The sequence below is a fragment of the Macaca mulatta genome, chromosome 16 (assembly GCF_049350105.2).
Source record: "Macaca mulatta isolate MMU2019108-1 chromosome 16, T2T-MMU8v2.0, whole genome shotgun sequence".
Classification (NCBI taxonomy): domain Eukaryota; kingdom Metazoa; phylum Chordata; class Mammalia; order Primates; family Cercopithecidae; genus Macaca; species Macaca mulatta.
Genome location: NC_133421.1, coordinates 38,877,788 through 38,897,451, shown reverse-complemented (window position 1 = coordinate 38,897,451; position 19,664 = coordinate 38,877,788). Strand labels below are relative to the sequence as shown.

Sequence of the window (19,664 nt, the reverse complement as noted above, 5' to 3'; positions counted from 1 at the left end):
CAAATTAGGCTGGGTGTGTGGCTCACGCCTGTAATCCCAACACTTTGGGAGGCCAAGGCAGGCAGATCACCTGAGGTCGGGAGTTCGAGACCAGCCTGACCAACATTGAGAAACCCTGTATCTACTAAAAATACACAATTACCCCGGCATGGTTGCGCATGCCTGTAATCCCAGCTATTTGGGAGAATCACTTGAACCCAGGAGGTGGCGGTGGAGGTGAGCCAAGATTGTGCCACTGCACTCCAGCCTCGGTAACAAAAGCAAAACTCCGTCTCAAAAAAAATAAAAAAAGGAAAGTGACAACCCACAGAATGGGAAAAAATACAGTTGACTCTTGAACAATACAAGTTTGAACTGCATAGGTACATCTCTATGTAGATTTTAAGTAAAAGTTACACCCAGTGTGCCTGCCTCACCTTTCACCTCCTCCACCTCTTCTGTCTCTGGCACTCAGAAACAGTAAGACCAATCCCTCCTTCTCCTCCTCAGCCAGCTGAATGTGAAGATGATGATGAAGAGGAAAACCTTTATGATGATCCACTTCTACTTAATAAATAGGAAATATATTTTATTATATATCTTCCTTCTGATTTTCCTAGTAACATTTTTAAAAAATCTAGCTTAACTGTAAGAATACAGTACATAATACATATAAAAAGTGTGTTAGTTGTTTATCAGTGAGGATTCCGGTCAACATTAGGCTACTGGTAGTTAAGTTTTGGGGTAGTCAAAAGTTTTCAACTGCACGGGTGTTGGTATCTCTAACCCCTGTATCGTTCAAGAATCAACTGTATTTGTAATCATATATCTATTATGGAACTTGCAGCCCATAAAGAATTCCTACAATTCAACAATAAAAAGACAAATAAACTAAAAAATGGACAGAGGAGTTGAACTTTTTTTTCAAAGAAGAAATACAAATTTATTTCAAAGAAGATATACAAATGGCCAAAAAGCACATGAAAAGGTGCTCAACATCATTAGACATTGGGGAAATGCAAATCAAACCCACATTCAAATACCACTTCATACCCAACAGGATAGCTAAAATAAAAAAGAGTCACAAATGCTGATAAAGATGTGGAAACAGGCAAGTGTGGTGGCTCTCACCTGTAATCCCAGCATTTTGGGAGGCCGAGGCAGGCAGTTCACCTGAGGTCAGGAGTTCGAGACCAGTGTGGCCAACAGAGCAAAACCCCATCTCTACTAAAAATACAAAAATTAGCCAGGCATGGTGGCGGGCACCTATAATCCCAGCTACTCCAGAGGCTGAGGCAGGAGAATCACTTGAATCCAAGAGGTGGAGATTGCAGCCAGCCGAGATCGCACCACTGAACTCCAACCCAGGTGACAGAGCGAGACTCCAAAAAAACAAAACAAAACAAAACGGCCAGGCGTGGTGGCTCATGCCTGTAATCCCAGCACTTTGGGAGGCCGAGGCGGGTAGATCACAAGGTCAAGAGATCGAGACCATCCTGGCCAACATGGTGAAACCCCGTCTCTACTAAAAACACAAAAATTAGCTGGGTGTGGTGACGTGCACCTGTAGTCCCAGCTACTTGGGAGGCTGCAGTGAGTCGAGGTTGCACCATTGCACTCTAGCCTGGCGACAGAGCAAGACTCCGTCTCAGAGCGAAAAAAAAAAAAAAAAAAGATGTGGAAAAACTGGTGCCCTCGTACCCTGCTGGTGGAATTGTAAAATGGTATAGCCACTTTGGAAACATTCTCGCAATTTCTCAAAAAGTTAAAAGTAAAGTTACCATATGACGTAGCAATTCCACTCCTAGGTATGCACTCAGGAGAAGTGAAACGTATACCCACACAAAAATTTGTACACCAGTGTTCACAGTAGCCTTACTCAGGAGTAATAATCAAAAAGTAGAAACAACAAAGATGACATGTATATCAACACAATGGAATATTACTCAGCCATAAAAAGGAATGATGTACTAATAAATGCTCACTGCAGCCTTGACCTCCTGGGCTCAAGTCATGCTCCTGCCTCAGCCTCCTGTGTGGCTGGGACCAGAGGCATGTGCCACAGGCATGTCCAATTAATTTTTAAATTTTTTTGCAGAGACAGGGTCTCACCATGTTTCCCAGGCTAGTCTTGAACTCCTGGGCTCAAGCAATTCTCCTGCCTCAGCCTCCCAAAGGGCTGGGATTACAGGCATGAGCCACTGCACCTGGCCTTGCTATGTGAATTTTATCTCAATAAAGTTTTTTAAATAAATGAATAAATAAAAAGCAGCAACTCTCAGAAATATAAGGACAGTAACCATTTTAGATGGCAATTTTAACTTACTCCTCTCTGAAACAAATAGATCAAGAATAAAAATATACATCAGATAATCTTATGTTCTTCAGTCATAACACAATAAAACATAAGAATAAAAACAAGAGCCAAGTGCAGTAGCTCAAACCTGTAATCCCAACACTTTGGGAGGCCAAGGTTGGAGGATCACTTGAGACCAAGAGTTCAAGACAAGCCTGGACAACACAGCAAGACCCCATCTCTATTTTTTTAAAGTAAAAATTAAATAAAATAATAGAAACAGCAATAAAAATATCCTTGGAAAAAACCAAACCTGTATGTCAAAACTAAAAGCTATACTTGTAAGTCTTCAGGTTAAACAAATCATAAAGGAAACTACAAAATATTTATAAACATATAACAGTGAAAACACTACATGCCAAAACTTATGAGATACAGCTAAAATGGTACTCAAAAAGAAACTTGAGAAGACTGACAAGATAACCCAGGGAAGCAATAAGGATATGGGCAGAAATCAGAGAATAAATCAACAAAACATAGATGAACAAAATCAAAGGCTGGTTATTTGAAAAGATTTTGTGAGATGGACAAACTGTTGGTGAGATTAATCAAGAAAAGTAAAGAGATGCAAGTAACAGTAGATGAAAGATTTAAAAAATACTATCGTGAACAATTAAATCTCAAAACCTGGGTAGAACAGATACATATTCTAAAAACTGTAAATCAGCCAATCCACAGCCCAAACTTAAAACCATCTCCTCTGGCCCCTAAGCCAGGAATCAACAGTCCTCTGCGTTCATTGCCCAGGGCCAGATATGAAAAAACTGGTGATCACCCCTACAGCCCAGAGGCAACTGACATGGTTCAAACTAGCCAATACTAAACTTTTTCCCTTTCTTTCCCATGAAAAATAAAATAATAAAGACTCTGAACGATGCTTTTCCTGATCCAAACTGGTTCTTCCCCATGTAGCCCTGCATAAAATGGCATGTCTCCTCCTGTCAGTAAACGTACATAACAATAATGTTCTTTTAAAGGGCATTGGTCTCACTATGTCATTTGTCACCTCCATAAATTAAAATCCTATAGACATTTTTAGACAATAAACAAAGCCTTTTCCACTTATAGACACAGATGTTTGAAAACCCTAAATCAAGCTTTAGTGAATTGAGTTCACTAGCATATTAAAAATGAAACATCCTGCTCAAAAGGATTTAAGCCAGAAATTCAAGAATGGTTTAACACTTAAAAATGTATCAATCTAATAAACCATATTAATGAAACACAGGAGAAAAATGACTTAACTAGTTCAATAAATTCAGGAAGGCATTTAGTACCTATCTGTAATTTATAAAAAATTGTCAGGCTAGGTGTGGTGGCTCACGCCTATAATCCTAGCACTTTGGGAGGCTGAGGCGGGCGGATTACTTGAGGTCAGGAGTTTGCGAGACCAGCCTGGCCAACTTGGGGAAACCTACCAAAAATACAAAAAATTAGCTGGGCATGGTGGTACATGCCTGTAATCCCAGCTACTCCAGAGGCTGGGACAGGAGAATTGCTTGAACCCGGGAGGCAGAGGTTGCAGGGAACTGAGGTTGCACCATTGCACTCCAGCCAGGGGGACAAGAGTGAAACTCGGTCTCAAAAAAACAAAACAAACAAACAAACAAAAAAAACAAAAAGAAAAGTTGGTCAGTTAACTATGAATATAAGAGTTCTTTAACTTAAAAAACTCTGGCTGGGTGCAGTGGCTCACACTTGTAATCCCAGCACTTTAGGAGGCCGAGGTGGGCAGATCTCCTGAGGACAGAAGTTTAAGACCAGCCTAGTCAACATGGTGAAACCCCGTCTCTACTAAAAATACAAAAATTAGCTGGGGCATGGTGGCGGGGGCCTGTAATCCCAGCTATTCAGGAGGCTGAGGCAGCAGAATCACTTGAACCCAGGAGGTGGAGGTTGCAGTAAGCCGAGATCGCACCATTGCATTCCAGCCTGGGCAACAAGAGCAAAACTCCGTCTCAAAGAGAAGAAAAAGAAAAAGTCTATATACCAAAAGCCAATAACAAAAATCAAACTTAATGAAAAAACTTCAGAAGCATTCCACTTAGGATAGACACGTCAGAATGCCCACTAAGGACATTTTTCAACATACTACTGAAACCTTGTCTAATAAAGTAAAACAGGAAAAATAAATAGAGGTATAAGGATTAGAAGAGATGAAGCAGATCGTGTAGACAAACTATTACAGTAAATATGATTAGGCTCAGGTGTGGTGGCTCATGCCTGTAATCCCAACACCTTGTGAAGCCCAGGTGGGCAGATTGCTTGAGGCCAGCCTGGCCAACAGGGCAAAACTCCATCTCAACTAAAAATGCAAAAATTAGCTGGGCATGGTGCTGCACGCCTGTAATCCCAGCTACTCAGGAGGCAGAGGTGGCAGTGAGCCAAGATTGCGTCACTGTAGGCCAGCCTGGGGGACAGAGCAAGACTCTTAAAAATATATATATTCCTAAAAATATGGTACCACTCACAGTAGCTACAAAATGTAGGAAGTATCTAGGAATTAAACTACAGATAAGGCACAGGACCTTAATGGGGTAAAAAATTACCTCATAAAAAAAGTCTAGGAGGGGTGTGGTGGCTCACACCTATAATCCCAACACTTTGGGAGGCCAATGTGGGAGGACTGCTTGAGCCCAGGAGTTTGAGACCAGCATGGGCAAGATAGCAAGACACTGTTTCTATTTAAAATTTAAAAAGTCTAAATGAAGGAAGAACTATACCACACTAACATGTAGTTCCTTCAAGACTAATATAACTTATAAATCCAAGGCAGTTCCAATACAAATCTCAGAACAGTTTTAATTTTGAAGGAATTTCACAAACTTTATCTATATAATAAAAGTCCACAAATAGTTTGATCAAGTTTGAAAAAGAAGTGTAGAGTAGGGTGCTCACCCAACTAGATACACTAAGTTATAGTAATAATAAAAAAAGATGTTTTGGTCAAGCACAGTGGCTCACACCTATAACCCCAGCAGTCTGAAAGGCCAAGGCAAGAGAACTGCTTGAGGCCAGGAGTTTGAGACCAGCATCAGTAACATGGCAAAACTCCAATTCTACAAAAATACAAAAATTAGCCAGGCATGGTGGCATGCACCTGCAGTCCTAGCTACTTGGAAGACAGAAGTGGGAGAATTGCTTGAGCCCCGTCCATCGAGGCTACAGTGAGCCATGGTCATGCCTCTGCACTCAAGCCTGAGGAACAGAGTGGGACCTTGTCTAAAACAAAACAAACTATGTTTTGGCACAGCAACATATAAAAATAAAACAGGAAAGCTTAGCAGCAGTTTCATGGATATATGTAAATGCATACAGCATGATGAAGATAACCCACAAATCAGGAAAAAAATGCATCCACTGTTTGTGGATGGTACTGTAAAAATTGTCTCCAAAAGAAAAGGTAAATAAATAAAGTGCTGATGAGAATAACAACAGTGGCCACCAATGAAAATGTAAACTGATACAGCCATTTCAGAAAGTGGTTAGTGAAATAATTTTGTTTTTTGAGACGCAGTCTTGCTCTGTTGCCAGGCTGGAGTGCAGTGGCGTGATCTCAGCTCTCTACAACCTCCACCTCCCGGATTCAAGTGATTCTCCTGCCTCAGCCTCCCGAGTAGCTGGGACTACAGGTGTGCGCCACTACGCCCAGCTAATTTTTGTATTTTTAGTAGAGACAGGGTTTCACCACATTGGCCAGAATGGTCTCAATCTCTTGACCTTGTGATCCACCCAGCTTGGCCTCCCAAAGTGCTGGGATTACAGGTGTGAGCCACTGTGCCCAGCCTTAGTGCAATAATTTATATACATATCCTATGATCTAGAAATCTCTCTCCTAAATATATACTCCCACAGAAACTGTTGCACGGGTTTCTACTGGGACTTGTATGATAATTTTTTAAAATAACATCACTGTGGTAGCAGGGAACTGAAGTGTTTATCTCAGAAGGAATGGAATAGGTAAAATACAGTAGATGTATATGCTGTAGTTAAAAACAATTAACTAGGCATACATATTGTAATGCAGTATGGACTTAAAAAACGACATAATGCAGTACATCTATGTTTATAAAATCATGTGTACTCAAAACAAAACATAATTTAAAAGTATACACAGATATTTAAGTAGCATATATATCAAACACATCAGCGCATATATCAAACACAGATATCCAAGCAGCACATATATATATTCAAAGGGGAATGAGAGGGGATCAGAAGAGGAAAATTAATAAAGAAGAAAAGAGCTTTGTGCAGGCTGGGCTGATGATAGGAGTGTGCGCCTTGAAATGAGAAGTATGACTAACAATTCTCTGAACATGTTTCAAAAAAGAAGTGTATTGTATGCATAGGCATAACAGTTCTTTCCTTTGTAAAAGAGATGTCGTACTTCCAGAAAGACAGATATATCTATATTGACATACAGATGTGTGTGTCTATACATATACATACACATACAGTTGCAAATACATATATAAATTCCATGAAGGATGCAGTTTGAAAATAATCTTAAATTGCCAGGCACGGTGGCCTCACTCCTGTAATCTCAGCACTTTGGGAGGCTGAGGTGGGCAGATCGCCTGAGATCAGGAGTTTGAGACCAGCATGGCCAACATGGAAAAACCATGTCTCTACTAAAAATACAAAAATTAGCTGGGCATGATGGTGCATGCCTGTAATCCCAGCTACTCAGGAGGCTGAGGCAGGAGAATCTCTTGAACCTGGGAGGCAGAAGTTGCAGCGGGCAGATTGTGCCACTCCACTCCAGTCTAAGCAATAGAGTGAAACTCTGTCTCAAAAAAAAAAAAAAACTTACATGCCTGTGTGATAATTGCTCTGAGGTTAAAAAACAAACAACAAAAACCATAGCAAAAGGTGGCAGAAGCATAAAGGGGTTGTGAACAGGAGGGTAATTTTAGATTGCTCATGAGGAAAGTAGTATAGTTCCCTGACACTCGCATATAGTCTAAGATACTGATTAAAGGGAAAAAAATCAGAATATGGTTTTCAATATTCTGTAATGTTAGCCAAAAATCGTGGTAGGAAAACAAATATTTACTATTTTAAAAAATTATTTAAAAAATGTTTGTGGATACATGGTAGATGCATACATTTATGGGGTACAAGAGATGTTTTGATACAGGCGTGCCATGTGAAATAAGCACATCATGGAGAATGGGGTATCCATTCCCTCAAGCTTTTATACTTAGTTATAAACAATTCAATTACATTCTTTCAGTTATTTTAAAATATACAAGTTATTATTGACTAGTCACCCTACTGTGCTATCAGAAATGCAAATATTTAATAAGCTTTAGTGAAAACATATATACTAGAATTAATGACATGTTTTCCAATTATTGCTTAATTAACCAATAAAAGAAAAACTCCGTAAGTTTGTTCCAGCTAGAAACACAAACTTATTTTCAAAAGGAACATCATTAACTATGTTGGTAACAACTAGCACACTTATAATGAACAGTCAAAGGTCTTACAACCTTTTCTACACAGGCCAAATTTTAATGAAAAACACTTGGTATTTTTTTCAAGAGACAAGCAATAGTTTGGCACCTAATATATAATCACAATGACCAAGTCAGGTGTGCAGTGTCCCCAGTACAGACTTTATTAAAGTTCAGTTATAAATACACAATCTCTTGACACTAAAGATGTAGTTCTTGCAGATAAAGCCCAAAGGCAGGAAATGAATCTCCTTCCAAATGCTGCTTCTTATCTTTAAAGTAACCTCAAATTATTACTAAACTAATAAAGTAATTTTGCTTCAGAAAGTGATCTGATCTATTTTATTTTCAGCTTTTGATAAATTCAAGAGTGAGATGAGGGATTATTGCTTTTTGTCTGACAACACACACTGAAACACAATATGAAAATAAAGGAAAAACTTTATTTTAATGACTTTTATGGTAAAGCTGGAATGGGTAATATCAAAGCCTGTCAGTATATGGAAGCAGATGTGTATGGTTTTGGAGAAACACAAAGCTAATTTTGTTATTTAACTTCATAAATTTGGAAGTAAAGCTTATATTACCTTCTAATTAGAAACTGTCAAACAGGTTGAGTAAAAAGAGTGCAATGAGATTGTACACAAACCAAAAAAACAATAACTCAAAAATGTAATTATGGACATTACTGCCTTATTTATGGAATTTTTCTAATATAATGGTACATAGTGAATGGCCACAAACCCAAATTGGCGATCAAGATTCTATTAAAAGGTCATTAAAAAGCCAGGCTACCAAATACGACAAACACAAAGTGGGATGGAGACAACACAGGAAACTTTCAGGCCACTAATGATGAATAATAATTACTGCACAGATATAATTATTATTGTAGCAATATAGCTACCACTTATTGCACTTCTGTGTCATGCACTGGACTACACACTTAAGATACTGTTTCTAATACTTAGGTCGGGTGAGGTTCCAGCACTTTGGGAGACTGAGTTGGGAGGATCATTTGAGACCAGGAGTTCCAAACCAGCCTGGGAACATAGCAAGACTTCATTTCTATAATTTTTTTTTTTTTTAATTAGCCAGGTGTGGTGGCACATGCCTATATTCCCAACTACTCTGGAGACTGAGGTGGGAGGATCACTTGAGCCCAGGAGTTCGAGGCTGCAGTGAGCTATGACAGAGCCACTGCACTCCCGCCTAGGCAACAAAGCAAAACCCACCCCGCCCCATCTCTAAAAAAATAAAATACATTTTTTTAAATTTTTTTTTTTCTGAGACGGAGTCTCACTCTGTCGCCCAGGCTGGAGTGCAGTGGCGCAATCTCAGCTCACTGCCAGCTCCGCCTCCTGGGTTCACGCCATTCTCCTGCCTCAGCCTCCCAAGTAGCTGGGACTATAGGCACCCGCCACTGCGCCCAGCTAATTTTTTGTATTTTTAGTAGAGACGGGGTTTCACCATTCACAGGATGGTCTCAATCTCCTGACCTTGTGATCTGCCCGCCTTGGCCTCCTAAAGTGCTGAGATTACAGGTGTGAGCCACTGCGCCCGGTCATAAAATACATTTTTAAAAATGTAATGAGTCTTTACATATCTAACATAGTTTTGAAATACATAAACGTAAAACTTATTTCAAAAGAGAGATATTTAAAACACTATAACCATAGTGGAAAACTATCACACCACACAGATAAAAAAAAAATCATGTAGACCAGTGAGAAAGGATATAGATGTGAATAACAGCATTAAGGTTGGACAAGAGATACAAACTCAGATTGCTTGCAAGGTACAGAGATACAGCCTCTTGTAATAGAGTAGGGAGTGGAAGAAACTACAGCTAGTCAAAGAGAGCAAGCCCCACCTGAAGACAGTCACATTTTTAAAATTTTTTTGAGACAGTCTCACTCTGTTGCCCAGGCTGGAGTGCACTGGCGTAATCTCGGCTCACTGCAACCTCCACCTCCTGGGCTCAAGTGATCCTCCCACCTCAGCCTTCCAAGTAGCTGGGACTACAAGTGCGGGCCACCACGCCCAGTTAATTCTTTGTATTTTTAGTAGAGATGAGGTTTCACCACATTGCCCGGGCTGGTCTTGAACTCCTGGGCTCAATGAATCTGCCCACTTTGGCTCCCACAGTGCTGAGATGACCAGCATAAGCCACTGCGCCTGGACGATATTCACATTTTTAAAGTTTCAAAAATTGCCACGACAACCAATTTGCTTGTGACCAATTAATAAACAAAGCACAAATATATACACAAATACATATTCAAACGTACATAAGTATGTAAATGTATATCGTACTTTAAAGAAAACAGGAAAAACATTCATTTCAAACATAGATGAATTGTCACAAAATGTGACCATGTATTAAGATACTAAGAAAATGTCAAAAAACTACAAAAAACAGAAGTCACATGGGCCATAGACATGTTTACAGACAAAATGAGTTAGGATTAACAGTAAAAAGTGGAGGAAAAAGGCCAAATATTTGAAAATTAAAAGCATAATTCTAAATGTTTTGTATTAAAAACAGAGAATCAAAACAAAAATTACAAATTATGTCTAAAAAAATACACAATGTGGTCACTAAATAAAAGCCTGTGGCATGCACTCAACGCAGCACTGAAGAAAAATTTACAGCTATTAATAAATTTCTTAGAAAAAAATTGAAGAATTTAAAAGAGAACTAATATCAAAGAAAGATTATACAGAGATAATAAAGATAAAAAAGTAATATAATAGAAAACTAAAAGACAGTGGACAATGAATAATCAAAAAGCTGATTCCAGCTAGGTGTGGTGGGTCACGCTCATAATCCCTTTGGGAGGTCAAAGCAGAACTGCTTGAGCCCAGGAGTTTAAGACCAGCCTGGGCAACATAGCAAGACCTCATCTCTACAAAACAATTTTTTCTTTTAAATTAGCCAGACGTGGTGTCACATGCCATAATCCCAGCTACTCAGGAGGCTGAGGTGGGAGGACTACCTGAGCCCAGGAGGTCATGGCTACACAGTGAGACCCTGTCTCTAAATAAATGTAAATAACCAAAATTAGCTGAAAAAGTAAAATGTGGGGCCGGGCGCAGTGGCTCACGCCTGTAATCCCAGCACTTTGGGAGACTAAGGAGGGTGAATCACGAGGTCAGGAGTTCGAGACCAGCCTGACCAATGTGGTGAAACCCCGTCTCTACTAAAAATACAAAAATTAGCTGGGCATGGTGGTGCACACCTGTAATCCCAGCTACTCAAGAGACTGAGGCAGGAGAATTGCTTGAGCCTGAGAGGCAAGGGTTGCAGTGAGATAAGATCACACCACTGCACTCCAACCTGGGCCACACAGCGAGACTCATCTCAAAAAAAAAAAAAAAAAAAAAAAAATCTGAACAATTAAAAAAAAAGAAGAAACTGAAATAGTGAAGGACCAATTCCAAATATATTACCTTTAACTTTAACAAAAGTTCTGGGAACTGTCCTAAAACAGAGGTTCACAAATATTTTGGTCTCTTTCATACTCTTTAAAATTATTGAGGACCCAAATAGCTTTTGTTTATAAGCATGGATTTAGCTGTCAATATTTACCACAGTGGAAATTAAAAGAGAAAATTTTAAGTTATTAATTAACTATAAAATAACCCATTTCATGCTAATAACATTCTTATCAAAGGTTATAAAACTAGTTATGAAAAACAACTAGTTTCAAAAAATTAGAAAAGTCAAAATATTTTGTATTTTTGCAAATCTGTTAACAAATGATTGCTGAATTCTAGTATGTGCTCTGTGCTCAATTATAATATCACATGTAAGCAGCCTCTGGAAAACACCGTATACCTGTGAGACTACAAGAGTAAAAAGCAAATAATGTCTTTTTTTTTTTTTGAGACGGAGTCTCGCTCCGTCGCCCAGGCTGGAGTGCAGTGGTGCGATCTCGGCTCACTGCAAGCTCTGCCTCCCGGGTTCACGCCATTCTCCTGCCTCAGCCTCCTGAGTAGCTTGGACTACAGGTGCCCGCCACCACGCCTGGCTAATTTTTTGTATTTTTAGTAAAGACGGGGTTTCACCATGTTAGTCAGGCTGGTCTCGATCTCCTGACCTCGTGATTCGCCTGCCTCAGCCTCCCAAAGTGCTGGGATTATAGGCATGAGCCACCGCGCCCAGCCTCAAATAGTGTCTTAGTATTCCTGTGAAAAAGTTTTGGTTTTGCAGATCCTAAATAATTCCCAAGGGCTACCCCCATTTCACACCTGAAGAGTCATTGTTCTAGAGGAAAAAAAAGAAAGAAAGCAAAATCAACACCAGATTAGAATAGCACAAGAAAACCATAGGCCAATGCAACTTAATAGCAAACACACTGTACATAAAAATTTTGTGTCAAAATGGATTAAAGACCTAAACATAAGGGCTAAAACTAAAAAAACTCTTGAAAGAAAACAGAAAGCTTAATGAAACTGGATCTGGTAATGATTTCTTAGATATGACACCAAAAGCAGAGGTAACAAAAAAATTGATAAACTGGATCAGCATAATTAAAAACTTGTGCAGGAAAGGACCCTTCCAACAGAGTGAAAAGGCAACCCACACAAAGGAGAAAATATCTGCATATCATATATCTGGATACACGGATTGATATAAGAACTCCTACAACTCAACAAGAACAAAAACCCTGATTAAAAAGTGGGCAAAGACAGCTGGGTGCGGCAATTCATGCCTGTAATCCCAGCACTTTGGGACGCTGATGCAGGTAGATCACGAGGTCAGGAGATTGAGACAATCCTGGCTAACACAGTGAAACCTCGTCTCTACTAAAAATACAAAAAATTAGCTGGGCGTGGTGGCAGGCGCCTATAGTCCCAGCTACTCGGGAGGCTGAGGCAGAAGAATGGCATGAACCCAGGAGGTGGAGCTTGCAGTGAGCCGAGATTGTGCCACTGCACTCCACCCTGGGCGACAGAGCAAGACTCCGTCTCAGGGAACAAAAAATAAAAATAAAAATAAAAATAAAAGGGCAAAGACTTGAGATACCACTTCATACCCCTTAGGATAGCTACTATCAAATAAAACAGTCAATACCAAGCGCTGTGAATGGATGTAGAGAAATTGGAACTTGTGTGTATTGCTGGTAGGAATGTAAAATGATATAGCCACTGTGGTGGTTCCTCAAGACTGAAACAGTCCTCAAAAACTTAAACACAGAATTACCATATGATCCAACAATTCCCCACCACCACCCAAAGTATACAGTTGGCCCTCCGTATCTGTGGGTTCCATCTACATGGATCCAACCAACCATGGTTTGAAAATATTTGGAAAAAAAAACTGTGCCTGTACTGAAGATGTACAGGATTTTTCCTTGCTATTATTCCCTAAACAATAGAGTATAACTATTTACACAGCATTTACATTGTATTAGGTATTACACGTAATCCAGAGATGATTGAAAGTATATGGGAGAACATGCATAGGTTATGTGCAAATACTATGCCATTTTATATCAAGGACTTGGGCATTCACAGATTTTCATATCTGTGGGAGGAAGGACCTCAAACCAGTCCCCCACAGACACCAAGGGACAACTGTACACTCAAAATAACTGAAGGCAGGAAATGAAATGAAGACTTGTGTAGCCATGTACATAGCAGCATTATTCACAATAGCCAAAAGGTCCAGGCACGGATGAACAGATTAAACAAAAACAGATTAAAACATTGTATATGTGACACACATATACAATGGAGAAGGAAATTCTGACACATGCTATACCATGGATGAACCCTGAGGATATTATGCTAAGTGAAATATAACCCTGTCACAAAAAGACAAATACTATATGATTCCATGTATATGAAGTATCTGGAATGGTCAAATTTATAGACACAAAGTAGAATGGTGGTTGCTAAGGACTGGGCAGGGCATGGGGGAAGGGGAGTATAACAAGTATATAGTTTCAGTTTGTGAAGATAAAAAAGTTCTCGGCCGGGCGCGGTGGCTCACGCCTGTAATCCCAGCACTTTGGGAGGCCGAGGCGGGCGGATCACAAGGTCAGGAGATCGAGACCACGGTGAAACCCCGTCTCTACTAAAAATACAAAAAATTAGCCGGGCGCGGTTGTGGGCGCCTGTAGTCCCAGCTACTCAGGAGGCTGAGGCAGGAGAATGGCGTGAACCCGGGAGGCGGAGCTTGCAGTGAGCCGAGATCGCGCCACTGCACTCCAGCCTGGGCGACAGAGCGAGACTCCGTCTCAAAAAAAAAAGAAAAAAAAGTTCTCAAAGAAGACCATGGTAATAGTTGAACAACAGTGTAAATGCATTTAATGCTACTGAACTACACGCTTAATGCTTAAATGGTAAATTTTATGTTATGCATATTTTACAATTTAAAAAACAGCAAATAAAATCCAGTTGCACATTTAAAGAATAATACACCAAGACTAAGTCCAGTTTATCCTAGTATTTTAGAGTGGTTTCACTTTTCAAAAAAATCTATCAATGTAATTCACAATAGTAACAGATACTGAAAAAAGAGCTGACAAAATTCAATCCCTAATTAAAATGTTTAGCAACTAAAGTTATTGGTCAATTTTGATAATTGATCCTGTGTTAACAAACATCACCAAAGTCTCAAGGCTTACAATACAAAGGTTTATTTCTCACTCATGCTACATGTCCACTGTGGACAGCCGTGGCTCCTCACTGTCTTCATCCTAGGACTGAAGCTGAAGGCACAGTACCTATATGCAACATACTGTTAAAATGGCAGAGGGGGAAAAAGCAATGACTTAATCAGGCAACGACTCCTGAAGTTTTGCTCAGATACAGCATACATCACTTCCACTGGCTAAAGCAAGCCTCACGGCTAAGCCTGATATCAAGAAGGTAGGAAGTATATTCTCTCACAGGGATGGGCACCTGATAGAAGGACTCTATAAAGACAGACTCAGTAAAGAGGATTGCCCAATAGTTGTAAACAAGATTTGGGAATGACAAATCTACAATACAGGAAAACTCCCTTAATTTGAAAAAGGATATTTACCATGAACCTAGTGTGAATAGCATACTTAATGGTGAAACATTAGAAATACCTTCATAAAGTATTAAAATATTAATTAATATTAAAATCATTTTCAGGTAATATGATCACCTACCCAGAAAATCCAGAGGATTTTTAACCTATTATTACAACTAATGAAAGAGTTTAGCAAGGTGCTCAGATACTATACCCACATACAAAAAAAATCCTTAGATATATACATAAAATATGACATATGTACAAATGTGTGTGTGTATATAATTACTTTTGCTGTGTATCAGCAATAAATGCTTAGAAAATGTAATAACTTTAAAAGACCCCAATCAACCATATGGATTATTAAGTCAATCAGCTTTTAACCTCAGGCAAGTTATTTAAACTTTCTGCCTGTTTCCTCAACTATAAAATGAGAATAATGACATCTTATTTCACTGATTCTAAAACACAGATTCTTCATATCTTAACCTCTCAGAAATCAATGACTTCTTAAAAAAATGCTGTCACCCAGGAAGCAATAATGATGTCTGTCTGAAAAGTTTTCATTGACACTTTCTGGTAACACCAAGAAAGCATCAATATCAAAGCATCTTAGATTTGATAAAATATGGTAAATCAATTAACACATGATTACATGAGATAATTCATACCAAACACGTAAAGCCATGCCTAACATACACAAAGTGCTCAATAAACTTTAGCTTTTCTTATTCTTTGTCCTACCATATATTAAAAGAGATTATAATGCTAGAGTAATTGAAATAATACGGTATTGAAGGAGGATTAAAGAAAAAAAATCAATGAAACAGAATAGTCCAAAGAAACAAACCTACATATTTATGGAAATTTAATATATAATAAATAGGCCATTTTTATGTCAGTGGGGAAAGCCCAGACTGGTAGTTCTCAATCATATCATACCCAATACTCTTTTTGTTTTTGTTTTTAATTTTGAGACGGAGTCTTGCTCTGCCTCCCAGGTTCAAGCAATTCTCCTGCCTCAGCCTCCCAAGTAGCTGGGACTACAGATGTGCACCACCACACCCAGCTAATCTTTGTATTTTTAGTAGAGAGGGGGTTTCGTCATGTTGGCCAGGATGGTCTCAAACTCCTGACCTCAGGCGATCCACCCGCCTTGGCCTCCCAAAGTGCTGGGATTACAGGCGTGAGCCACCACTTGAGCCTGGGACACCAAGGCTACAGTGGGCCACGATCACAAAAATGAAATAAAATAAAATAAGCAGTTTTTCATCTATATGCATGTTCAGAGGGATTTCACCTATATGAATCGGGGCATGAGATGCACAGTTATCTACCACCTCTGGTCCTCATCAAAAACTGGTGCCAGCACCGGGCATGGTGGCTCACACCTGCAATCCCAGCACTTTGGGAGGTTGAAGCAGGTCACAAGGGCAGGAGATCGAGACCATCCTGGCTAACATGGTGAAACCCTGTCTGTACTAAAAACACAAAAAAATTAGACAGGTGTGGTGGCGGGTGCCTATAGTCCCAGCTACTCCGGAGGCTGAGGCAGGAGAATGGCGTGAACCCGGGAAGTGGAGCTTGCAGTGAGCCGAGATCGCGCCACTGCACTCCAGCCTGGGCGACAGAGCAAGACTCCGTCTCAAAAACAAAACAAAACAAGAAACTGGTGCCAACAACATCCGACCTAAGATAGCTGTGATAAGCGCCAGGCATGGTGGCTCACACCTATAGTTCCAGCACTTTGGGAGGCTGAAGTGGGTGGATCACTTGAGCCCCAGGAGTTCAAGACCAGCCTGGGCCAACATGGTGAAACCCTCTCTACAAAAAAACACAAAAATTAGCTGGGCATGGTGGCATGTGCCTGTAGTCCCAGCTACTCAGCAGGCTGAAATGGGAGGATCGCTTGAGTCCTGGACGCAGAGGTTGCAGTGAGCTGTAACTGCACCACTGCACTCCAGCCTGGGAGACAGAGTAAGACCCTGTCTCAAACAAATAAATAAGTAAGTATAAATAAATACAATTGTGATAAGCAAAAGTCACTCCACAAATTTCTGAATGTCCTCTTGAAGTAGCAACATACCCACTGAAAACCCTTGGGATAGACTATTAAAAAAAAAATATATATATATATATATATTTATTTATATATATATTTATTTATATATATGTATAAATATATAAATATATATATTAAAATATATATATTTATATAAAAAATATATATTTTTATATATATAAATATATATATATATTTATATATATAAAAATATATATATATTTATTTATATATATATATTTATTTATATATATATATATAAAACATATATATATCTCCAGACAATGGGATATCCTCTAATCTCCTCAAAACATTCCTAGGTCACTGGAAGGCAAAGTTGTGTAATTTCACCACATTTGACCACAACTTCTATTTGTGTTCCCTTTCCAAATAATTAACAAGATTGACCCTCTGAAGTCAACCTGATCTTTACCAGTCCCCTACTAACTCCTTTTCTATTGTTTCTGAAATCCATTCTCTGAAACTTTGGAAATTCCATGATGAACAAACTAACTCTCAGAGGGAGTACATTAAATTGTTTAAAAGCATTGACTTTAATCAAGCAGACCTGGATTCAAAATTTAGCTCTATTATCTAAGTACTCTGTGTGTGCTATGGACCAGCCAACTTCTTGACACCCTAGGTTTCCTTAGCTGTAAAATCTCTCGTTTTTCCTTAACTGCTTCTCTTTCAGCCGAAACCTACACAAATTCTCTCTATCCTAAGACAACAACAAAAAGGAAAATTACATTGACTGTACCATTATAGGCATTCTTTGTTTTATTGTGCTTCACCGGTACATTTTATTACAAATTGAAGTTGTGTGGCAACCCACCACTGAGTAAGTCTATCAGTGCCATTTTTCCAACAGCATGTGTTCACTTCATGTCAGTGTGTCACATTTTGGTAATTCTCACAATATTTCAAGCTTTTTCACTATTACATGTTACAATGATCTATAATCAACAATCTTTGGTGTTACTAATGTATCTGCTTGGGTAAGCCATGTACCATGCCCAGATAAAATGGGTAACTTAACTGACAAATGTGTGTGTTCTGACTGCTCCACCAACCGGTGTTCTCCTCTCTCCCCCTCCTCAGGCCTTCCTATTCCCTGAGCCACTACAATACTGAATGTAGGTCAACTAATAACCCTACAATGGCCTTTAAGTGTTCAAGTGAAAGAAAGTGTAGCAGGTTTCTTACTTTAAATCAAAAGCTGGAAATGATTAAGCTTACTGAGGAAGGCATGCTGAAAGGTGAGACAGGCTGAAAGCTAGGCTTCTTGCAGCCAAACAGTCAAGTTCTGAATGCAAAGGAAAAGTTACTGAAGGAAATTAAAAGTTGCTACTCCAGCGAACACATGAATGATAAAAAGGCAAACAGCCTTATTGCTGATATGGAGAGAATTTCAGTAGTCTGAAGAGAAGATCAAACTAGCCACTATGTTCCCTTAAGCCAATTCAGAAGCTGCTGTAAGTTATCCAGAAAACCTAACTAGGACCATCAATGAAAGTGGCTACACTAAACAACAGATTCTCAATGTAGACAAAACAGCCTTCTATGGGAAGATGATGCCATCTAGGACTTTCAAAGCCCAAGAGAAGTCAATGCTTGGCTTCAAAGCTTCAAAGGCTGACTCTCATTGAGCATCTGAAAAATGCTAGGGTCCTTAAGAATTATGCTAAATCTACTCACCTGTGCTCTACAAATGACACAAAGCCTAGATGACAGTACATCCATTTACAGCTTGGTTTACTGAATATTTTAATCCCGTCATGGAGACCCACTGCTCGAAAAAGAAGATTCCTTTCAAAATACTGCTCACTGACAATGCATCAGGTTATCAAGAGCTCTGACAGAGATGTACAAGGAGACGAATGTTGTTTTCAGGTCTATCAACACACTATCCATTATGGAGCAAATGGTTCAAGGAGCAATTCTGACCTTCCAGTCTTATTTATGAAATACATGTCAAGGCCAGGTGTGGTGGCTCATACCTGTAACCCCAGCACTTTGGGAAGCCAAGGTGGGTGAATTGCTTGAGCCCAGGAGACCATACTGGGCAACATGGTGAGACCCCTGTCTGTACCAAAATAAACAAAAAAAACCAAAACATAGCTGGCTGTGGTGGTCAGTGCCTGTGGTCCATGCTACTCGGGAGGCTGAGGTGAGAGGATTGTTTGAGCCCAGGGGCAGAGGTTGCAGTGAATCAAGATTGCACCACTGCACTGCAGCCACAGTGACAAAGCAAGACCTTGTCTCAAAAAAAAAAAAAAAACATTTCTTAAACTCTACAGCTTAAGAAATGGGTGGGCAAGTAAACTGAAAACCTTCTGAAAGAAATTCATCAGTCTAGAAGTCATTAAGAACACTTGTGATTCATGGGAAGAGGCCAAACATCATTAATATGACTTTGGAAGAAGCTGATTCCAACCCTCATGAATGACTGAGGGCTTCAAGACTTCAGTAGATGAAGTGGCTGCAGATGGGGCAGAATTAGCAAGATAACTAGAATTACAAATGGAGTCTGAAGATGTGACTGAACTGCTCATGATAAAACTTGAACTGATGACAATCTCATGATTAAACTTGAATTGATGACAAATTTATTCTACTGGATGAGCAAAGAAAAAGGTTTCTTTTCTTTTCTTTTTGAGACAGTCTCGCTCTGTCGCCCAAGCTGGGGTGCAGTGGCATGATCTTGACTCACTGCAACCTCCACATCCTGGGTTCATGTGATTCTCCGCCTCAGCCTTCTGAGTTGGTGGGATTATAGGCGCGTGCCACCAT

The 19,664-nt window shown here is 39.5% G+C and overlaps 1 protein-coding gene across 7 annotated transcripts in view; it reads right to left on the bottom strand.

The window, feature by feature from the left end:
* NSRP1 (nuclear speckle splicing regulatory protein 1) overlaps positions 1 to 19,664 on the bottom strand; it is a 67,621-nt gene that overhangs the window by 35,560 nt on the left and 12,397 nt on the right. The window lies entirely within an intron of this gene.